This window comes from Anolis carolinensis, chromosome 1, assembly GCF_035594765.1.
Source record: "Anolis carolinensis isolate JA03-04 chromosome 1, rAnoCar3.1.pri, whole genome shotgun sequence".
Classification (NCBI taxonomy): Eukaryota; Metazoa; Chordata; class Lepidosauria; order Squamata; family Dactyloidae; genus Anolis; species Anolis carolinensis.
The window spans coordinates 11,434,239-11,459,086 of record NC_085841.1 but is presented as its reverse complement, the minus strand read 5'-3'; the positions used below and the strand labels follow the sequence as shown (position 1 = coordinate 11,459,086).

Genomic DNA, 24,848 nt, shown 5'->3' with positions numbered 1-24,848 from the left:
CTGTTCAGTTCTTCTTTCGCCCCACTAAATTTCTCTCTTTCTCTCTCTTTTTTGTTCTTTGCGAACCAGTGCTCAACAATATTCTATCAGTCAGGTTTAAAAATCCAGCATTCCAGCCTTCATTTATTATGCTTTCATTTGCCAAAACTTTTCAAGTAAGGTTCCAAATCCTTTGTGTATATACTTACATAGCTTTCCATAGAATCATCAGGCATAAAACCCACTTCCAAATGTTTTATTTCAACCTCCTTCCCACTGTATACCTATTGGCTTATATGTCTTGTCAACACAACATACACAGTTAAAGCATGGTTAAGAATAAGAATCTAGGGATCTGGGGCCCTTTCACACTATACAACTATAGCTCGCGATTCCACTTTAACTGCTATTGCCACACTGTACAGAATAATAGGATTTACAGTTTAGGGAAGGGTATTTAGGTTCGCCTTCCTGGCCTCAAATTTGTGTCAGGCAGTCATGTCAATCTAATCGTTTGCAAAGCAAATCTGGTTTCTCCCAAATCAGTTTAGATAAGTCCATAGTTCTGCAACTGGATAGTGTGAAAGGATTCCTAGCTTCAGGAGCTGAGTGGTACAAATATTTCAGAAATGTATTGCTGGTCTCTACATTAACCAAGAATCAGATGGAGATAATATGTTGGATGCAGACATAGTGATACTGTTTGCTCTCCATAACCACAGATTCAAACCTTCCATGGCTTGAACCTGTGAGGCTGACGGGACCATGAGCAGGGCCTCATCTGATTATCTTAAGCTTCGAGATGGGTCATAGCGGGAGACACATTCGGACAAATAAGCTGGGCCGGAACCGTTTAGAGCTTTATAGGCTAAAGTCAGCAACTTGAATTGTGCTCGGTAGCTAATCGGCAGCCAGTGGAGCTGTCGTAACAGAGGAGTAGTACGCTCCCTGAACGCCGCTCCAGTAAAATGTATCCCACTTCCTTCTGCCCATGACATTTGTGCATATATGTGCCTTCAAGTTAGATGTCTTAGGACTCCATGAATTTTATAGTATTTTCCTAGGTATCAGATATTCAGGAGTTGGCTACTTTTGCCTTTCTCTAACATAGTCGCCATTCAAATCTAGGCACTTATCATAGCGATGAATGAGCTTGGCAACTCCTTCTCCAGAAAACTGCCGCTTGTGTCCTCAACGCAGCATTTTGCTGATGATGTGCAGCTGCGGGAAGGGGTGACCGGCTGGTTGAGGATGTAAGCGGCAGAGTTTTGTGGGGAAGGAGTTGCCAAGCTCATTCATCGCTATGATAAGTGCCTAGATTTAAATGGTGACTATGTTGAGAAGTGGTATTTGGGTGTGACTTTCATCTGCATATGGTAAATGTTTTCTCCTATACTTTGTTCATTTTTAATTCCAAAACGTAATCTACTTTCTGGATAACCCTCGTACTTAGCAATGCCTTCAGTGTATTTAGCCCTCTATTCAGTGGTAAATCGAATGCCCCCAAAACACTGTGTACAGAGAATTCCCCTATAAAGAAATAACAAAGCCAAGCATGTTTAATGAAATTATCTATCGCATCAGATTTTAAGGAGAGTTGTTAAAATGTTGATGAATGAATATAGTATAACATGATGAGTCAGGGACACTAAAAGTACCAAATGGATAGGTTCCACTAGATACTACCATAAGTACCAAGATGCTTTACTTTATAACCCAGTGTGATTAAACTGCATGAAAATTAAGATGTGATAATGCTACAGTAAAATAAGTCTTAAAAAATAAAGAGGCTTCTAACAAAACTACAGCATTAAAACCTCAGAGGAAATACTGATGGGAGATGTTTCTCGAAGGGCAATCACGTAGGTACAACTTTCATATGGAAATAATTTGAAAAGGAGAACACTAAGGAGCAGTGTAGCTTTTGTTAAACCTATCACTATTGGGTGTATTATTGATCTGCACACTGGCCAATTCATACAGTTGGAGGGAGAGTGTAAATGTGGGTTGAGTAGAGTTCAACACATGCTGAAAGAGTCATATAATAGATTAACCATATGTCCAATGCAATGCAGTTCCCATCTCCTGTGACCATTCAAGATTCATCCCCGTCTTCGGACTTTGGCACATATCATCATGGCAACCAAACCCAAGTAAATGTTGAATTTAATAAATTCCCTTCAGTTCACAGTAAAGAATCAGGAAAAGGCTAATAGCAGTCTGGGCAGCAGTTTCTGGAACTCTTAATACCTGCTTTGTTATTCTTGGCCTTGAAGTCTTGCTTTGCTCTGTATTGCACTTTGCTGTTTTTGGCTCTGAGCTTTATCTACCCGTTTAAGATCATGACTACCTGTTTGAGCATAAGTTCAATATCTACATTATCTGGGACTGGAAAAAAAAAGTTCCTATTTCTCCTAGGGATGTAAATAAGGTTTTGGGAAATGTTAATGACAAGATTCTTAAAAAGAGGTGATTATCTTTGCATTGTAAGGCTTACCTGTTTTAAAAATGCATGTTTTTATTATACAAAACACAGGTTACTTGCTTTAAAAACAACATTTTCTGAATAAAAAGCAACATTTCAATGCCTGTTATTCTGTGCAGAAAATTCTGATTCCAGTGCAGAAAATTGTAATTTGTGTGCAAAGAAGATGTCCTGAATTCCAAATAGCCTTCAAAAACTGCTCACATTTAATGGCTTTAACACATGGAGAAAAATGATAAAATTATTATAAACATTATTATAATGTATACCCCCAGTTCCCCTAATCACATCTGCCTTGTCTTCCCCACATTGTGGTTTCAAATTTTAATTTTCTTCCCACCCTAAAATTCAAAGAATGTATACTACACTTTCCTAATCTGTAAAACGATTTGTACAATTGATCTAATTCACATCAGTTCCCCCACTGAGTCCCCTCTCCTCCTTCAATGCTCCTTTGTTCCCTGAATGATGCAGAATCCGGTAGTATAGAGCAGGCGGTACCAGAAAAGGGAGTTCTGTCATTTGGGGTGGGGAGTGGGGAGCAAAAATGGGTTGCCATCTCACCTCCTGTTGTACCCCAAGGCAGCGTGAGCACTGGAAACCAGACAGAGACCAATAATCATATAATATATTTATTAAAACAATTATAAATTCAGGAATGAATAGATGAAAAGGTTGAGCAGATAATAGTCCTTTATGAAAAGGTATGAATTAGTCCAAAATCTGAGGGGAAATGTCCAATATTATTGTCCAAAGTCCAGAAACCGAAACACGCTCAAAACTGTTGGAAAGTTCTTGAGCGAGGAACAACAAGGGAGCAAGACTGAATAACGAAGTCTAAAGTCACTAGAAAGTTCTTGTTATCAAAGCAGGAACAGGATGAAGCTGAGGCAAAACTTGGTTCAGGAACAAAGCAAGGAAGTAGACTTATTCCGGGTCTGCTTGGGAACCGCGGCTTGGCCGCAAAGATCTGGAAACTTGGCTTGGAAGAAGCAGGAGCTAGAATCGGTGAACCTTTCTCAGGAAATAGCAACGTTGACACCGCAAAGTGTCCACAGTGTAAAACACTTTTATGGAACCCAAATTGATCACAAACCAGAGAAGCCAAACTCCCTAAAAGTTCTCAAAAACCTTCTATCCATTATCCCCTCGAGATGCCAAGAGGTTACTCCTGCGGAATCCTTGTTTTTCTAATCTTTGGCGATGCAGAAACTTCCTTCTGTTGAAGGACACATTCTCTGGGGAACGAAGAACATCTGGTTCAGCCATGGGAGTAATATTTCCACTTTCTCTCCCAATTAAGGAATCGTCCGAGCTATCAACAGCCAGCAGCTGTAACTGAAAGGAGCTCTGTGGACTAGGTAAAAAGTCAGAATAAGTTTCATCCTGGTCAAAGTTAATTTCTGGATCAGGTTCAGAAGTCAAAGGTGGCTGGGGTATAACTGTTGGGGCCGGGATTCCACATTGGGATCCAGGATGGCAATCTCCACTGCTCCAATGCTGGGAAAAGTTCAGATTTTCTTGTAGCATTTGGACCTTTCCCAGTGTTTTTTAACCCGGGGTTAAGTTGGATTAAATGTCTAACCCCATGTTCAACCACATTCGCCTGTGTGTGTTATATGGATGATGATGATGAGAAGAAGAAGAAGAAGAAGAAGAAGAAGAAGAAGAAGAAGAAGAAGAAGAAGAAGAAGAAGAAGAAGAAGAAGAAGCAGCAGCAGCAGCTTTATTTATATCCTGCCCCCTCTCACTAAAGGGACTCAGGGCAGCTTACAATAAAGATGCAACAGGCTAATGTGATTGCTACACTGCATTACATAGCAGTGTAGATGGGATCTGACTTTGCAGCAATACAAGTAAACAGAGGACAAAGTGTGGGAGGCAAAGACATAATCTGGAACATTTAAAAAGCCAAGAAGGCCCCATCTGCATGCCATATATTGCAGTTTCAAACTCCATTATATGGTCAGTGTAGACTCATATAAAGCAGTTTAACTGCATTAAACTGCATCATATGAGTCTATACTTACCACATAAGGCAGTTTTAAACTGCATTACATGGCAGTGTAAAAACTGAAATGTCAGAGGATTAACTTAGACTATCCCTGTCAAATCAGCAGACTTGAAGTATGTATATACTAATGAGATTCATCCCGATTTAAATAGGTTTCAGTCCCAGGGGAGAAAAAGGTATTTCCAGCTCATGGCTACCTCTTGATTCATTTTCAGCCACTTTGTGATGTCTAGGTGTTCATAATATGTTTGGTGAACCAATAGCATGTTTTGTACGGGCCCACACTAACTTCTGTGATTTGATATAACCCACAAACCCAATGTGCAGTATTGTATGACCTGTCCTGTCATATACCAGAGCATTAGGTTTTCTTTGTAGATCCACACTTGCCTTACTAAAAAGACTAGGAAGGAAGCACAAAATCCTGTATATTTTCTCAAAGTTTGACTTGCCAGAGTCCTTGGTCTGTATCCAAAATGGGAAAGACTTTTAACATTTGGAGTCTAGACATGATCCCCTGAAAAGCGTTCTCAAGGGGATGTGCTTTCCTTTCCTTCAATACTTCTGTTCATCTCTTCTTGGACCTTAAACCCTTTTGGCTTACTTGGTTTTATTATAGAGACCAGCCTGTGGCGTGATGTCATTCAGCTATATCCAGTTTTACCATCTGGTCAAAGTTAGCATCTTGCTTTCTCTCTCATCATCTCTGGAACTTAACATGGCACATGTGCTTTTGCAAGAGGACTGGGACCTATAATATTGTAAAAGTTTTCCTTTATCCTACATCTCATGCCAATAAAAACTATCATCCAGTTTTGCTAGCAGTATAATTTCCAGCTACTTTAGTAGGCAGATTTCTCGACCTTATAGCAGTCTACTCTTCCACCAAGTCCACATTTCATAATCTTTTATTAAAAACTCTAATATAGAAGTTGGGTCTAATGTCTCCCTCTATGAATGAAAGGGTTCTTTCCATGTCTGAACAGAAGTAAGAGACAGGATTCAATTTCCTCCTTACTTTTTTGTTACTTTTCTGTTGCTTTCTTGGGCCAGCGGGAATCTATCTAAAAAAGTAAAAAAATTAAAAAGCCTGAGCTTTGAGAAAAGGAAGACCCTCTTGAGATGCCTGTGAACCCCCACCTGCAGCCTTACACAGGAAAATTACTATATTAACGTGTATTATGTCACCATAGTGCACCTATACTATCGAATTAATGCATTTTTAGATTATTTTAACTGCTGTGGCTCAATGCTATATTATCATGGGAGCTAGAGCCGTCATGGCACAATGGGTTGAACCCTTGTGCCAGCTGAACTGCTAATCTCAAGGTTGAGTTGCTGAAGTGAAGGTTGGCAGTTCGAATCCGCGAGATGGGGTGAGCTTCCATCTGTCAGCTCTAGCTTGCAGGGACATGAGAGAAGCCTCCCAGCAGGATGGCAACACATCCAGGCATCCCCTGGGCAACGTCCCTGTAGATGGCCAGGCCAATTATCTGACATCAGAAGTGACTTGCAAGATGTTCTCAAGTTACTTCTGACACAATTTAAAAAATCATGAGAGCTGTAGTTTTCCAAGCTGTTTAACCTTCTCTGTCAAAGCATGCTGGTACCTCACCAAACTACAGCTCCCAGGATTCCATAGCATTGAACCATAGCAGTGATGCCAAAGTGCATTAATTCGACAGTGCAGATGCAACCCACAAATCAAGGGATCTAACTTACCAGTAAGCCACTTATGGGCTGTGATATGCTATTGTGACTGCCATTTTTTTGTCATCAGAGTCCATCTCCTTCCCAAAATTGTTCCTAATTTTCACATGTCCAATGAGAAACCAAAGGGACATGTACATATTTTGCCCTGGTAGACCGTGAAAACAAAGGTTTCACTCAGATCCTGCAGAAGATAATACAAGAAATTTATCAATTACATCTTTGGTATTTGAGCTTGTGGTAGAAGGAGTATCCTTAACTTCCTCCTCTAGTGACAAGATTAAGGGTTCAGAAAGATGAGGTCTGGTTGTTATATGCCTCCAAAACACTATCATGAAGTTTTCTTGGCAAGATTAGTTCAGAGAGGCCTTTGCCTTCTTCTGATTCTGAGAGAGCGATTTGTCCAAGGTTTCCATGGCTGAGCGATGTTTTGGTCTCCAGAACCTACTCTGATGCTCAGATCACTATATGATTCTGGCTCTCAAAAAAGCATTGACAATGGGGCCTACAATTCATTTTATTCACTTGTGGAGATTCCTTTAATGGACTTTGAGGTATAGCGTTCCCTCACTTATCATGGGGGTTAGGTTCCAGGGCCACCCGCAATAAGTGAAAATCTGTGAAGTAGGGACGCTATATTTATTTTAATATTTATACATTATTTTAGTAGTTATACACTATTTTAAGTCTTTATCAACCAATTGTGTGTTGATAAATCACCTCCTTCTCCTCCCGTTGCCGCTTGGGCTCCTTTTCTCTCCCTTTGGCTTCTCCTTCCTCCCTTCCTTAGGCTGTAAATTGTAATTTTTTAATGATTTATAATAGTCTTTTAGAGTTTATTGAAAAACCACAAAACAGTGAATCCGCGAAAAGTGAACCGTGAAGTAGTGAGGGAACACTGTATAGACAAGTGAGTCAGGCTCAGTTTGGGGACCAAAGAACATGCACAAATTCAATACAATATTTAAAATGAAGAACAATTTTAACCAACATAAACTTACCAGTATTTCAATGAGAAGTGTGGGCCTGCTTTTGACTGATGAAATAGTCAAGTTAATTAGGATTGTTATTGTGTGCCTTCAAGTTGTTTCAGATGCCAAGTGGCCTTAAGGCTAAAGTTTAGGGCAGGTAAATGGCCTTGGAGGGCTGCATCCAGCCTGTGGGCATTAGTCTGGGGACACCTGACCTACAAATTCTGATATTATGTGTACACACACACACACACACACACACACACACAATTTTATTAAGTAAAGTAAATGCTAGAACAATGGTCAAACAAAGAAGCAAATCTTTGGGACATAGAGTATATTTCACTACAAAACTACTTTTTATCTACTGTAACAGAACTACAGCTAAATACCTATTAAAATAACAGAATATAAACACAAAAACAAAACATATATCCACACAAAAATTAACAAACAAAACAGAAGGGTAGAACTATAAAGCTCCCACTCACTGTTGGATGGTTTTTCTCCCTTATTAATTTACTCTCTTTAAATATAATATTAATCACACTTCTACTTTTGATAGCAGTCTGCTAATTTAATAAATCCAACAGCTGACAAAATGCCCCTATCGTTGTAAAAAACATAATAAACAAGCCTTTGACTAACTTCTTTCTTGAAGTTGGTCAAAGATTTCTTGTTAATCAGCATGGTCATTTTGCCCATCTCAGCTAGTTTACAGATTTTCATCAGCCAGTCTTCTTGTGTTGGAATAACTAGAAACTTTCATTTCTGAGCATAAACAATTCTTGCTGCCATTATCGTAAACTGTAACAATCTTCCAAATTTTCTTTCTATATGGTCATTCAGTATTCTCAATATTATCACACTGTCTAAAATCTTCTAAAAGTATGGGGTTGCTCTGGAGTTTCGCCAACGCTCCAGGGCATTCTCCAACTTTGCTTAGTTAATGCACTTCATGAACCAGAAGTCTCTGGATGTTGTCTGGACTTGTGGTCCATTTCTAGATAAAGGGCAGATATAGACAAGCACAGTGGTGTTTCTTTTAACTGGAGAAACCAAGGATTAAGCCTGCAACATTCAGCATACAATTTTCCCCCTCTGAGCCATGTTTCCTTCCCAGAAATACATTTCTGATGTTCCTTATCTTCTTGTAGACCTCTTGAAGAGGTTCAGTGAAATCCCAGGGTTACCTACAAAACAGTTTGAAAATCACATCATCCTCAAACGTTCCTCCTATAACATAACATAAGAAAACCAGGTCCAAGAGATCCCAGGTTTCTTTTTCCCCCTTACCGTCCTTTCTCCTTTCAAATAAAACAGCATTTACCCTCAAAGGGGGGGAAAATGAAATGTGTTCAACATATGGCATCCAAGACCATTTGATATTTTAAATCTATAGTAAATGTCAGGAACAATTTTTACTGCCCTCCCTGCATTACAAGCGCTTGGATCATTTGTCTTTCAAAGGACTAGTAAACCTTAATTTGCTTTAGCAGCTCTCAGTGGATTTTTATTGTTTCTTACTGCTGCCTCTCAACTCGTGCAATTTGTAAAACTAAATATGAACTGCTAAACTCCATCAATCCGGTAGTATTCTTTTAATATCAATTTTTACATAATTAGCCTGCAAACTGTGTTCAATTACTGACAATTAATCTCATGTACTTGGAAGGACAACATTCATTTCACAGTGAGCAGCATCTAAAATGGAAGGAGTTTTTAATATATGGGGGGAGTACATATTTTTATGCTAACAAAATGGAACACATCCAGAGGAAGCCAATAATCGGAATGGCGCAGAGTCTAGAAAATATGAAGAATGACGGAAAGAGCTGGGTAAACTTAGCCTACAGAAATGGAAGTTAAGAATAGGCCTTATAGACATATCAATGAAATATCTCCAGGACTGATGTCCAGAAGATAGTACAGATTTCTTCTCATTTGTTCCTAGAAGTAGGAAGCACATCTCAGCTGAACTTTAACAGAAGTGTCCTAACAGTGATGGCTCTTCAACAATAGATCATATTGTCTTGAGAGGTTAAAGATTGCTTTGATAAAGAGATTGAGAAATACTTTTGACAGCCTTCTGTCAAAGTTGTGGTAGATGTATCATTATAGTGGATTCTCTATTTTGCAAGCGATTGAGTTATATTAGGGTTTATAGGGCTCCTGGGCCATTTCAGAATTGATTTTTGCTTTGTTCTCCAATGTCTCCCCCATTTTAGGCTAAGAATAGACTGTTCTTTTTAGCAAGAGGTGACCCAGAAATTTTACCAATTTTTTGTGGAGAACAAAGCTTGAGCTACAACAAATCAAGGGCTGATAGAGACCCCTAGTCCAGGAAAATTGCTCACCTTGGAAGAGATCATGTTCACTTTGTGAGGACTACAAAGGCGACCAACACTTTGCCATTCAATAGAAAAGATACTCATCCAGTCTTGGGTTGAAGCTTTCCAAAGGAGAATCCATCACATTCCTATGAAGTCTATTCCACTGCTGAATGGCTATTGCAGTCAAGTCTGTCTGCTACACAATTTTTGGAAATAACATAAATAGTGAATGTTGATTTTGCCATTTTACATAAGGGACACCATTTTAGTAAACCATCAAATATAATGGGACTTAAGTATTCTTTGATTGTTGTATCCGTGGAGACACACCCCAGCAGATACGAATGGCTCAAGATAAACAAAAATAATCATCATTCAAAGAGAAAATTTCCCATAATCTATTTTTCATATTTTACTTGAGAAAACGGTTTTGCAAAACCAAAACAAAACTTTTTCCATTTTTTCCGTATTTATTCCAGGAATTATTTCCTACCATTCACACAAAGACTAGTGCTCACAAAAGGATGGCTTCATGCCTCTCCCAGCCTCATTGTACATGCTTGGCCACACTCTATTCTAAGTGGTCTGTTGACATTAGCTTTCAGGACACACAAGCTGAGCTTATCTCATTTCCCACAAGGAAATGGGAGATGGGGAGGATGCAGCCGTATGATTGTGAAAAGTGGGGCTGTTGTTACAGCAGTAATAGATTTGATCTCGGAGTAATTGGCAGTTCTGCCTCCTTATTTATGCCTCTTCTCCTCCGCGTCATCAACATAAGCATCTGTGGTGTTAGATGGGGGCGCCTTGATTATAAGGCAATAAAAATATCCCGGCAAATGTATAAAAATGGCACCTTGCCCATGTTGGGAGAGAAGGGGCCAAATAAACATAAACTGATGAGTAATATTGCTCAGAGGGTCACATAAATTATCCAGCACATGGTATAAAGAGTAAATAGCAGATTTTTTTTTCTTCTTGCAGTAGAGTTATCGTTTGATAGAGCATTAAGAGGAATCTAGTGACATTTTGTTACTGGTGCTGAATAATGGAAGTCAATCTAATCCCTCACATATTTCATGCTAGCAAGAAAGGAAGGTGAATTATAAATAATATGACACATGGGCAGAGATTCTGTTACTGGCATATGCAGACCTTATGATTGCAGATGTCTTGTGTGTGTGTGTGTGTGTGTACGTGATGCAGAGTTTGTTTTCCCTTTTCTCCCTCCACGCTGACCAAAGTCTTCCCCAGACCTATTGCAGAGTCTCTGAGGCTTCCATATGGACCTTCCATGTCTGAAAACTGAGTTTAATATGCAAAGGTAGTTGGTATTTAGTTAACCAAGCAATGAGAAGAGGCCCATCTTGATTATCACCACTACACCAAGACAAAAGCAAACTACTGCAGCCTCTCTTAACTTGTGAGTTTTTCTCTTGCTGTATTGACTATACTGCATTGTTGCTTGGCCACATGTTCTCCAGTTTCCATCTATGAAAAGTTGGAGGGTATGGAACAGTACACCAGCCTCTAACTACCCACTGCCCTCTTCTCTATTTTTTTAAATAATCTCAACATAAGATAGGAGGAAAAAAACCTTCTATCAATTAGCATACCCAATCTTCTAAGATCACGATTAATCCTTTAACATCTCACTTTTTCAATTGCTCTTAAAATGTCCCAGTTTTTCTGTCACTTTCCTCCTTCATCCTCATATTACCTCAGTTGCTGGAGTGGCCCTAAAGAGCCATTAGGGATGGAAAAATATTGGAAAATATTCAAAAATTTGTTTATTTATTTATTTAGAGTATTTATATTCTGCCATTCTCACCCCGAAGGGGACTCAGGATGGATTCCGATGCACATATACATAGCAAACATCCAATTCTATTAGACATATGACATATAGATGCACACAGATATAATTTAATATTTTCCAGCTTCTGGCTTCATGAGGATATGTTCGATTCTGGCTGCAGGGAGAGGTGCCGCTTCACCATCTGCTTGTGACACTGAGTCCTTGATGGTATTACTTCCTCATTCCTTCCATGCACTGCTGGTAATTTTATGGCGTTGTAAATTAGTTAAATTAGCCTCCCACAAAAAGCATACCAAAATTTCCTATTTGACAGATGCAACTGTCTTTTGGGCTGCTTAGGTAAACAGTGAGCTGGGCTATTAATGGTTGGGGGCTTAACCCGACCTGGGCTTCGATCTCATAACCTCTCGGTTAGTAGTAATTTATTGCAGCTGGCTACTAATCAGCTGCGCCACAGCCCGGCTGTGAAAAAATGTTGAAAAATTTGTTGAAAAAGTGTTTTTTGAATGTTGAGAAACTTTGACTGATAAGAATCTTCCCAGGTCTGGATCTATTCCATGAAAAATGCACATGGTTGTTTTGTGCAGAAAACAAGATTTATTGCATTGAACATGTTTTCTGCACAAAACTACCATATGTAAATTTTGCACAGAATAAATCCCAAATTGTGAATGTCCTGCAAAAAGTGCAGTTTTCAAAGACTTTCTTGCAGCAGGAAGAAAATTGCTGACATTATTTGTTGCTACCTTCAAAAAGAAACTTAGAAAAGAATTACATTCCCGCCTGAATCCCATCTCATCCACCTTTGTTGCAACCCCTCCAATACACATGTACTTTCACTCATGTTCAGTTCTTGGTATTTAGGACGCTGCCTGAACGATAATACTAGACAGTTCGAATTTCATTGCCGTAGCTAAAATAAAGACCAAATGTTGCCATTTTGAAAATAACAGACAGGAGGGTCTTCCAAGTCAGCTGGAAAGTTGCTCATTTATTGCTGCATGGAGCAGACTCTACAAAGAGCAGCAGCATCTTTCTTCACTCTTTTTGCTCAAGGCAGTAGAAGTCAACTTTCAAGAAAGATGTTATCGCTACCCCGCACCTGCTAAGCAGAAATCCTAAGTCTGTGCGTACAGCAGGGCAGGTTCAGTAGGATGTGATCCAGGCGAGCCCTCTCAGGAACCTGATGAAAGAGGATATAACTTTTATCCAGAGCTGTCTCACATGTGAATGGTTAGCCGACTTGCAAACAGCTAGAACATGTCTGCCAGGAAGCCTTCAAACAGCAGTGGTTGGTTTCACAAATGTTGCTCTCTTGCATCTATGTAGCAGTCCCCACACCTGGATGTGCAGATCAACATTTCTAACTGTGGTGGGGAAACCAACTGATACGAACCATAACTCCTCTTTGGATTGAGTTTGATTTTTTGTTCTGTAAAGTCATAGCCAGTCAGAAGGTGACAAACTGGCACTACCATTAAACTCAACCCAGACACAGAAACAAAGGGGCTTCTAATTGTGAAATCACAGCATTGTTCTACTTTAAATAAATAAAGTGTGGCTGCCTACTGAGGTGGCTCCAATTTGCTCAGAGTTGTCTTTTCTCCTCCTTCTGAAGCTTCAGTCACGTTTCTGTCTTGGATGGCTAGTTCTTCTTTATCTCATTCCTATGGAAAAGGTGTTAAGGAAAAGATCCCTGTTAGAGCAAACCAATGGGAACACAAATTGTGCTATTTTACTTTTAGGTTATATGTGTTGGCAGTGGTTGTTGTTATATTTTTATGTGATATTTCTTTATGCTCATATACTGTTGTATGTTATATGCTGCACTCTGGAGTGCCTTTGTAAGCCACCCCGAGTCACTTCGGGAAGATGGTGGTGAGATATAAATTAAGATTATTACTATTATCCTTCAATTTGTCTCCAAATACACTGTGATTCCCCATATATGAGTCTACACTGTCATATAATCCAGTTCAATGCATTTAATCTGCATTCTGAAACTGCATTATATGGCAGTATAGATCCAGCTTGAGAAGGCCCTCTTCATTGTACCTTCCTAATATGCCTGGAGAGGTAATGGGACCAGAAAGGATGTGTTCTTTAACTACTCTCTTGCTTTGTTTTTGTTTTTATTATGCCTTGAAATAATTTCTGACTTAGGTATTAAGGCAAACTTATCACAGGTTTTCTAAGTCTGAGGGAATGTGACTTGACTAACATCACCCAATGGGTTTCCATGGTGAAACGTAAAGGTTTCCCCTGACGTTAAGTCCAGTCATGTCTGACTCTGGGGTTTGGTGCTCATCTCCATTTCTAAGCCGAAGAGCCGGCGTTGTCCGTAGACACTTCCAAGGTCATGTGGCTGGCATGACTGCATGGAGCGCCGTTACCTTTCCGCCGGAGCGGTACCTATTGATCTACTCACATTGGCATGTTTTCGAACTGCTAGGTTGGCAGAAGCTGGAGCTAACAGCGGGCGCTCACTCCGCTCTTGGGATTTGAACCTGGGACCTTTCAGTCTGCAAGTTCAGCAGCTCAGTGCTTTAACACACTTCGCCACCGGGGCTCCGAGTTTCCATGACTGAGCATGAAATCGAACCCTGGTTTCCAGAGTCATAGTCTAACACTGAAAACCCAGCACCACACTGACTTGCTACTTAAAAAATAGTTGGAGAGCATAGGTGTCATTACAATGGACAGAGTAAGAGATGCAAATTGTGGGTATCATTAAGCTCCCCTCTACTATAATTCGAGCACAAGAAATCTGCCCATTTTCTGACTTTTCAGTGCCAGTCACAAAGGTTCTGTACCGTATCTCCTTTAGATTCTCTGCAGGTGTGGGAAAGAAGTCTGGGACTTTGCCTAACGTTTCTGATCAGAAACAGGGAATTTTTCAGCTCATGCCAGCTTGTGCCGTTGCAACTGGTGAGTAAATCAGATGCTGTTTGTCAGATGGACACAATATCCCTCCCCTGTAGGTGGTCTCTGTTTCATTAGGCTTCAGATTGATGGTGCCCAACAGTAATCCAAAAATGTGCAATGGATACATCCACCTCATTTTTCATTAACGGTATTTCCAAACACACAGGAAGCAAGTAGAAGCGATAGATTTTTGCCTGGCTTATTTTTATCCTTGAAGACTCGATTGATTATCCAACATCACTGTTGGATGCTCGCTGTTCCCGTTAAAGGATGTCTGGTACATAACTAGAGGAGACCAGCATTTGGCACAATCTAGCCATTTCAGCATACTGTAGGAGAAAATTAGTTGGAAGTAAAGCTGATAAAAGTCCTACTTTTTCTTAAGATTAAATGAGCTTGGCTGTGAGGCTCCTCTGTATTACCTGAAATTAGATGGTTCATCCTAGATCTAAATATCCCACCAACATCCAATAAGCTACAGTGGATTTTCTAGCCCCACTTTCCAACTGAAAGCAAACTTTTTCTTGAAAGTTTCACTTGGCATAAAGGAAATAAATTTCAACTGAAAAGCTATGCTTCCTTTGGTTATATCTTGTGTGCTAGATGGTGTCCAAAGTTTTACTCAAAAGTTAACAGCCAACATTCTGCGTCAGCTACTTAGCAAGTACTCTCCTGGCTGTTCATCTCCAAACCAGATGGAAATATCACTTACCTGTGCTCCAGTTGTTTATGTAGGGGAAACTATCTCATTTCTTTCTTGGGTTCAAGTATTGAGACATCCATGAAATGAAGACAGATGTTTATTTATTTATACTGTGCTAATGCAGATGTCTTTCTCAATTATTTGTCCCTGAACCACACATACCCCTTACCATACACCTTATGAGGGCTCCTGGTGGTGTAGTGGGTTAAACCCTTGTGCCAGCAAGACTGATGACTTGAAGGTTGGGTTGCTGACCTGAAGGTTGTTGGTTCGAATCCAACCTGCGGAGAGCACGGATGAGCAGCCTCTATCAGCTCCAGCTCCATGCGGGGACATGAGAGAAGCCTCCCACAAGGATGGTGAAACATCAAAACATCTGGGCATCCCCTGGGTAACATCCTTGCAGATGGCTAATTCTCTCACACCAGAAGTGACTTGCAGTTTCTCAAGTTGCTCCTGACATGAAAAAAAATTGCAGTTGGTCCTCCATATCCATGGATTTTGCATCCATGGATTCAACCATCGTCTTGGAACCAAACTCCAATGGATACCAAGGATCTATTGCATAGTATTTTTGAAACATCTATCTTGCAACAGTTTCCAACACAAGGTTATCTGCCTTAAAGTCATTTCAGAATTATGGCAATTCTAAGGTTTTCTTCACAAGATATGTCCAGAGAGTTTGCCTTTGCCTTCCTCTGAGGCTGAGAGATGGTGACCTGCCCATTGGGTTTCCATATCTGAGCAGGGATTTGAATTTGGGTCTCTTGTCATTGCACAACATTCAATTCACTATATCATACAACATATTCTTTTAACATCTATAGCAAATGAATAGAGGATATTGGAAATATGTTAGCCAATCGTGAAACAGCAGCTATTAAGCCATAGTGGAGCATAAGGAAAGACCAAGTTAAGTCTAGTCATATTGAATGTTTAGTCTACATTATATATTGTTATTGTCATCAGTAGATAATCCAAGTTAGTTGAGGATACAGGTCAGGATCTCCTACAAGGCTTAATCTGGTCTTTCTTGATATTCCTGAGAACCTAATAAATCTGTAATTTTTAATTATTTCCCCAATTTAGAACACATTTTCTTTAGCATGGCTCCATCTTACTTGGGTATTCTGGTCAGGGACAGTTTTACTTTTTAGAAGTCCAGATAAATCAGATACAAGAAAACTTTTCTATAGTGAAATCCTATTTCTGGGACTCTTTTTCCATGGACTTTCACAAGGAAGTCACTTTGCAATTGCTGGTTAGCCAGCTTTGAAAATATGGGGTGGACTTTAGGGCTATTGCATAGGGATTAAGATTGGCTGTGCTTTTATGTGAGAGAGCTATAAAGGCACACTTTTTTTAAAAGGAAAAACATATTTCAAAATGCATCTCTTGATCAAGCCCATTGGCATCTTTTTAAACCAACAGCATGTGAAGAAAGCATGACAATCAAATCTCATTAGAGATATTGAACTCTCCAAAACTAAAGGATTAAAACTTTCTGTTTCTTCCTCCACATGGTTCCCTTACGGGCATTTTTCTGTAAACTACTGTCATAAATCCTTATTTTTAGTTATAAGAGAGGGGCACCAGGAAAGATTAAAACATGGAGACAAAGGCACATCAGTTCTTGATCTTTCCTTCTTCTCATCTCAACCTTTAGAGAGTCTTTCTGGAAGAACACAAGGAACAGCAGGAAGGTTTCTAACACACCTTTGAGAACTCCCTCCACTCAGATCCCAGGGTGGCTAGAATAGTAAAACTCGGTGGTTCAAAAAGTCTCTGGGCCAGAAAAGGGAGCCTTTATCTCCAGACTTTTCAAACGTATTTCATCAACGTATCGATCGAAGAAACCAGCCACCTCTTTTAGCCTTCTAGCTGAGGAATTAATTTAGGTCTACCTCTGCCAAAGACCTACAATCTAGTTCCCTTAAACCTAATGATGTCTCCTTTGGAGCATCAAAAATTTGCACAGGAACCCAACTAATTTAATAGTCTTCTGACATGTGTGGAAGAAGGGAAAGACACATCCACTTGCAATAGCAAGGTGTTGGAGAGGTTGTTTCATGTGGTGAGATCCCGCATCAAGGAGCCAGGTAAGATATCCCCCCTTTTTTTCTTTCCAAAAGCCATCTCATCTCTGAAATAAAAGGAATGGTATACAACCCATTTAACCTTCCAGGGAGTTTTCATCCTTGGAAACATATCATGTCTCTGATTCATGTTAGACCTACTACCAAAGGCCCCCCCTTACTCATAAACACTCTACTTCTCCTCCTTCTAAAGCTGCTTGTTTTTCCAAGGTATTTCAGATGCTGCATTTATAGAAGTAAGAGGTTTTGCTTTCTGACATCAAAGAAGACAGTGAATCATGCCCGATGCTATTAGCAAACAAACGGAGAGGTCAAACTGAAGATTATTTCAAAACACAAGCCTTGCGATGTTTCCTTTGCAATGTTCTTCAAAGTGACATATTGGCTTTGCAAAGGATGGCAAGCTCTGCTTTGCTGTAAAAGAGCATGTAGTATTTCCTTCAGTGACTGTAAATAAATTTTCCATGAAAAAGAAAGAACGAAATCAGACAGATTACTGATAAACATTACAGTTTATTGTTGTTCTTATGTACCTTTGAGTCAACTACAACTTATGCCAACCTTATCCTAGTTCTTTTTCCTTTGCAAAATGTTACTGTTGAGTGGATTTGTAACTGATTGACTGACCTAACCCAAAAGATCCTCACCAATGGGTCCTCTTCATCCTGGAGAGAAGTAACTAGTGGGGTGCCAAAGGGTTATGGCCTGGGCTCAGTGCAGTTCAATGTCTTTATAAATGACTTGGATGCTGGAATAAAAGACATGCTCACCAAATCTGCACATTTGGAGGCAAATAATAGCCCAGAGGACAGGATCAGAATCTAAAATATCCTTAACAGATTGGCGAGCATGCCAAAACTAACAAAATAAATTTCAACAGAGATATAGGATGAGTGACAACAGTACATGTGAAAGGGATCTGGGAGTCTTCATAGACTACATGAGTAGTCCACTGAACATGAGTCAACAGTGTGTTGGAGCAGGAACATTGTAGGAAATGTCTGTTAAACAAAAGATGGTGACTAATGAAGCACCTGGTCTCCAGTGGAAACCAGCTATAAATCTTAAGCAGTTGTAATGAATCCTCTTTGGCCCGTTCTGCACTTGGTGTTCCTGTATTTCCTAGAATTGTAGCCCCTGGGACTGGGATACATTTTACAACTCCTTGGGGTAGTTTAGAGTGCACAAATGACAGCTGTAATTTTGATTATTCAGCCCTGGAGCTGCTCCAGTTTCACCCCATTGCCCATTACACTGAACCCCCAGTGGCGCAGTGGGTTAAACTCTTGCCAGCAGAACTAATGACTTGTAGGCTGGGTTGCTGACCTGAAGGTTATCGGTTTGAATACAACCAGGGGAGAGCGCAGATGAGTTCCCTCCATCAGCTCCAGCTTCAGGAACACGAGGGAAGCCTTCCATAAGGATGGTAGAAAACATCAAAACATCCGGGTGTCCCCTGGACAATGTCCTTGCAGACGGCCAATTCTCTAACACCAGAAGTGACTAGCAGTTTCTCAAGTTGCTCCTGACATGAAAAAAAATCCCATTACCTGTAATATACTGAAATTGTAAAGTCAAGCACACCCCAATATCAGCCCTGTTTTTTTTTTATTTTACCTTATTGTCCAAAGTGATTTTCCTGGTGCTGCCTTTCCATCCAAACAGCTACCCAGCAGAGCCCCCCAGAGAAGTCACTCATTTGGATGTCAGAACAAGACACCCAGCCATGCTATCCATGGTGAGGAGATAGCTTCACAGATCCCGAGCACCTCATTCTGAGCAAGAAACGTACCTCACTGGAGATCTTCTAGGAAACTGTTTGGTAAGTAGCAGCAAACCTGAGCAAGGGGAAGGATAGAGGTCCTTGACTTTTCCTTTCATGTCCACTTGTGTCTACCAGTTCTTCTCAGAGGAAGTTGACTTTCCATTGCCTCCCTCCCTGTCATTTCCCAATGCAAACCCAAAGGAATCTTTAACACACACACACACACACACACACACACACACACACAAAAATCATATGCCCCAGCAAGTAGCACTGGATATATATAAAAAAGAGGTCATTTGGAGTAAAACCTAGCAAATAGAACACAGCACCAGTCCTGACAAAACATAACATTTCAACACCCCACCTGGAATTTGAAATCAATGGTAAAAGCATTCTCTGTGCTTGGAAGCTGGTGTTATCAGCCACAAAATTACATTCCTTTCTTTCAATTCCTTTCTCCTTACCCTAGTGATTTCGTTCTATGGAGAGTTTAAGGGGCAATATGTCAAGTTTGGTGATATACTGTCTGGGTCTCTGGAACCTGCTAAATTCAAGATGATGAATATTCAAGAGCCTGAGGTTTAGATTCAATAACTTTGGAGGAACTTCAAATCAAACATTTCACCAGATCTGTCCAATTCTGCATTTTTCTGTTTGGGGCTCCTCAACATCTAAAATCTATTCCTACATTGGACTATTGTCTGACTCAGTATAACCTAGCTGCATAGGTTTAAATAAAATCAGGGCGAAGTCATTCATGTGTTCCAAAAAGTTCAGCACAGCTGGGAATGGAGACACATTCCACCCCAATGCCCCTCCCCCCCCCATACCGGTTATGATGTGGAGAACAACAGCCGCATCAAGCTGGGCCTCAAGAGCCTGGTAACGAAGGGGACTCTGGTCCAGACCAAAGGCACCGGCGCATCAGGCTCCTTCAAGCTCAACAAGAAGCAGGCCTCCAAAGACAAGAAGAAGAAGGCTGCCCCGAAGAAGAAGCCCGCCTCCGCGGCTTCCAAAGGCAAAAAGCCAGCGGCCAAGAAAGTGGTGAAGAAAGCCACCACACCTAAGAAGCCTACTGCCAAGAAAGTTGCCAAGAAAGTTGCCAAGAAGCCAGCTTCTACTGCCAGAGGGGCCAAGAAAGTGGCCGCCAAGAGCCGCAAGAATCCGAAGTCACCAAGCCCAAGAAGACCATCAAGAGCCCTGCCAAGGCCCTGAAGCCCAAGGCGATAGCCAAGCCCAAAACTACCAAGCCTAAACTCGCCCCCAAAAAGAAGTGAATCCTATACTCCTTCAAAAGGATAAATAAATAACCCCCGTACCCAGTCTCTTGACTGTTTCCTTCCTGGTTGATGTCATGTGAGTGAACAAAGCAGCTTGAAAGCAGTGAGCCCCTTCCACTCCCCCAAGCTGCCTTGCTCAGTTGCATGCCAATAACCAGGGAGTAAATAGCCAGGTAAGCAGACACAGTGCTGTTTTTTGTTTTGCCTTTGGGGGAGGAGATACAGTGCTAGGGGGCAGGAAAGTCAGCCATCCTATCTCTCCAGGCTGCCTGAGCCTAGGAAGCATGTGATGGCTATGAGGACATGGACCTAGATTCCACATAGGAATTCTGAATCAGAGTCTCCACTGTCCCAAGACAAGGGAAGGTACAAATCCTGTTGCACAATTCCCTGTTTTCTAACCTTATTGTACTTATTCTGGGTTAACGTGCACCAGCCTGCATGCATTGTGTGGACACATGTAGGTTGATACAGCCTTCCACCCCACTACATTAAACAACTGTAGAACCACCCACAGACGGATTTCTTTACAGTGATTCAATTAGCTCTCACCCTACTCCCTTGCACGTGCTCAGATGGGCTCTCCACTTCCTTCCCCATCTCCCTCTCACATTTACAAGGGGTGTTTCACCTCTTCTTTGCCCTTTTAACACTCTCTCTCTCTCTCTCTCTCTCTCTCTCTCTCTCTCTCTCTATATATATATATATATATATATACAGTAGAGTCTCACTTATCCAACATTCGCTTATCCAACCTTCTGGTTTATCCAACGCAGTCTGCCTTTTCGTAGCCAATGTTATTGTAGTCAATCTTTCCAATACATTGTGTTGTTTTGGTGCTAAATTCGTAAATACAGTAATTACTACATAACACTGCTGTGTATTGAACTGCTTTTTCTGTCAAATTTGTTGTAAAACATGATGTTTTGGTGCATAATTTGTAAAATCATAATGTATTTTGATGTTTAATAGGCTTTTCCTTAATCCCTCCTTATTATCCAACATATTCGCTAATCCAACGTTCTGCCGGCCCGTTTATGTTGGATAAGTGAGACTCTACTGTATATATATATATATATGTGTGTGTGTGTGTGTGTGTGTGTGTGTGTGTGTGTGTGTGTATGTATATATATATATATATACTCTTTCGATTTCAGTTTCCAACCAGCCTCTCCCTACCAGCCATACACCCGACTTCTCCCCAGCAGCTAAAACAAATTTTGATTCCAGCAACAACCACTTGAGTTTTCCCCCACTGTATGCCAAAGTAGTGCTTTTGTGTGGTGTGCTTTGATTTATGATGGTAAATATAGGCTTAATTTGAAATTCTGATTGCTGAGAGACATGTTTCTTGAATGAGAAAAGCATGCATTTGAATTTCTGGGTTGTTCTTCGCTCTTTCCCTGCTCTCTTGCAAACCAGCTGCTTATTGCTGCTGCCTTACTGCTGGGTAGCATCAAAAGCAAGGCATGTGCATGTGTGTCTGTGTGCACTTGAGGATTAGGGTAGTTTACCTGTCTGAACGTATCTCCTCCTATGAGCCACTTCAGAGGTTAAGATAATCTGGGGAGGCCTTGCTCTCGGTCCCGCCTGCTTCGTAAGTTTAGCTGACGGGGACAAGACACAGGGCCTTCTCAGTGGTGGCCCTTGGCTGTGAAACTCCCTCCCCAGTGACGTTAGATCAGCCCCCTCCTTCTAGCCTTCAGACAGATAGTAAAAACTTGGCTCTGGGATCAGGCTTTTGGTGATTAAAGTAAAGGTGTTTTTCTGACATTAAGTCTAATCGTGTCTGATTCTGGGAGTTGGTGCTCATCTCCATTTCTAAGCCAAAGAGCCGGCGTTGTCCATAGACACCTCTGAAGTCATGTGGCTGGCATGACTGCATGGAGCACTATTATCTTCCCGCCAGAGTGGTACCTATTGATCTATTCACATGTACATCTTTTCGAATTGCTAGGTTGACAGAAGCTGGGGCTAACAGCGGGAGCTCTCTCTGCTCCCGAGATTCAAACCGCTGACCTCTTGGTCAGCAAATTCAGCAACTGCACCACTGAGGGCTCAATTTTGGTTATTAGTACAGTGCAATAATAGACTTGGAATCATGGTTAATTGACGACAGAACGGCCTTGGACTATGATTTTCATATACTTGAGTATATAGGTATTCAGAATTGGACAGTCTTATCTTATTAAAGTCTTATTATTATCTTAAATTACAGTTTTATATAAATATCCAAAAACATTTAACCTACTGATGCCTCAAATAATGTAATTTTATCAATATCTATTTTTATTTTTGAATTTGACCCGTAGCTGCTGAATTTCCCACCCTTGTCTTATACTCGAGTCAATAAGTTTTCCCAGTTTTTGTGGTAAAATTAGGTGACTCTGCTTATATTTGCGGCAGCTTATACTCGAGTATATACCGTAATTGATTTTAGGTCTCTGTTTGTATGTATTTTAAGGCATCTAATGGTTGGCATATATAAGTCGCTTTGAGTCCCCTTTGGGGTAAAGAAAAGCAGCGTAGAAATAGGGTAAATAAATACATTTACCAACAATATTTTGGTATGGTCTGGTACCGAAGGAGGTTCCTTGAAGTCACACCTTTATGAGGAAAATCTATTCTGTGAATACAGCTTGATTTTGAGAGTATGCACTCCCCCTTAATGTTTAGATTTGATCCTGAGTGTCAAGTTATTTTACATAAAAGACTTTGCATTTTAAAATACTTTGCATCAAATAGACCACAACGAAACAATCAATTGTCAGAGGCCCCTTCTTCACTGCCATATAAAATCCAGATTATCTGCTTTGAACTGGATTATGCCAGTGTAGGGTCATATAAGTCAGTTTAAAGCAGATAATGTGGATTATTTGCTTTGATAATCTGGATTATATGGCAGTGTAGAAGGGGTCCTAGCTGACTCTGTAGTTCAGGAGGATTCTGGGTTGTTATTAGTGTATTTCGAACATCACTCTGAACTCCCATCCATCTGTTAGCATCAGTGAGTGCTAGTAACTGCCAAATACAAAGTCCTTATAGGTCCCATAATAGTGGGTTGTTGTGTGTTTTCCAGGCTGTATGGTCATGTTCCAGAAGTATTATCTCCTGACGTTTTACCCATATCTATGGCAGACATCGTCACCTCACAATCTCTGAGGATGCCTGCCATAGATGTGGGTGAAACGTCAGGAGAGAATGCTTCTGGAACATGACCATACAGCTCGGAAAACACACAACAACTCTGTGATCCCGGCCATGAAAGCCTTTGACAATCCTATAATAGTATTCCCTCTTCCTGCTATATTAATGAATTTAGAGGGAAGGGCTTTTATGCTAGTGATATCCTTTGCAAATTTGCAAAAGGAAGAATTAAAACAAATGCTGCAAATGAAATGTTTTTTTAAAGGAAAAGTGGATGGCAAATTCCAAGGGTTTTGTTGGGTTTGGAGTGTTAACCCAGTAAGCAGGCAGAATGAAATCCGAGCAAACCATTGTCACAGCAGTCACGTAAGAAGACACCAAATTGCACGGCACTGTCATTTTACTGTGGTCTGTTTAAGAAAACCAGCATTTTAATTGGAATTAGAGCTCAATTTAATTAGCAGCAGGCAAATATGTAAAGCACAGAACAAAATTAGTTTGCATAGCAGGCATTTCGGGCAGGGAAAAAAAATGTAACTTTTCCATTCACTCGTCTTTGGCCAGCTGTGTTCATTTATAAGAAGCCCCCAGAGCAATTTCTATTATATAGAACTTGACCAAAACTACAAAAGGCCAATGGCCATATTGTATTTTTGCTGTAATGTTTTCCCCGTTCTCCTCTTCCCTTCTTTTTTCAACAAAATCTGCAGGGAAAATACAAATCTGAACAATCCCTATCCATAGAGATACAATCTAAAGTTAGACTACATGCAGGAACAGGATGGAACAGGTGACACAATGGGTTAAACTCTTATGAACTGCTGACCTGAACATTGGGTTGTTGACCTGAAGGTTGCCAGTTTGAATCCGTGAGATGTGGTGAGCTTCCATCTGTCAGCTCTAGCTTGCAGAGACATGAGAGAAGCCTCCCAGTAACAAATCTGTGCATCCCCTGGGCAACGTCTCTGTAGACAGCCAATTCTGTCATACCAGAAGCAACTTGCAGTATGTTCTCACATCACTTCTGACATGACAATAAATAAATAAACAAAAATCTAATCAGGCGGAAGAACTTTCTGATGGTAAGAGCTGTTCAGCCATAGAATATGTTGCCTCGGACTGAGGTGGAGTCTCCTTCTCAGGATATTTTTAAGTAGAGGCTGGATGTCAATCTGTTTTGATTCCGTCTTCTTACATGGTAGAATGTGGTTGGACTGGATGTCCCTTCCAACGCTATGATTCTAAGATTATGTAAGGCATAGTGCAAGACTATGGGTCCTTCCACACAGCCGTATAACTCAAAATATCAAGGCAGATAATCCACAATATATGCTTTGAACTGGGTTATCTGAGTCCACACTGCCATATAATCCAGTTCAATATGGATTTTATACAGCTGTGTGGAAGGAACCTAAGCAAATGCCTCCCAGCCAACCTCAACAGCCAGCAGTCACACGGAGTGAAGGAGACTGGTTTAGCCGCTAATCAGAGTGCAAGAAGGATGACCAGTATGTAAGGCTATGACAATTAGAAGGAGGACCGACCCCTGTGACAATTTCTTTTCAGAGCCTTGTTCACTGGTGGGAACAGAGTTGGAATTTGGAAATGGCATTCTTCT

The 24,848-nt window shown here is 40.6% G+C and overlaps 1 pseudogene; it reads left to right on the top strand.

Annotated features, from left to right (window-relative positions):
* Positions 1–8,953: 8,953 nt before the first annotated feature.
* Positions 8,954–20,133, top strand: LOC100566211 (histone H1.4-like; annotated as a pseudogene).
* Positions 20,134–24,848: the final 4,715 nt, after the last annotated feature.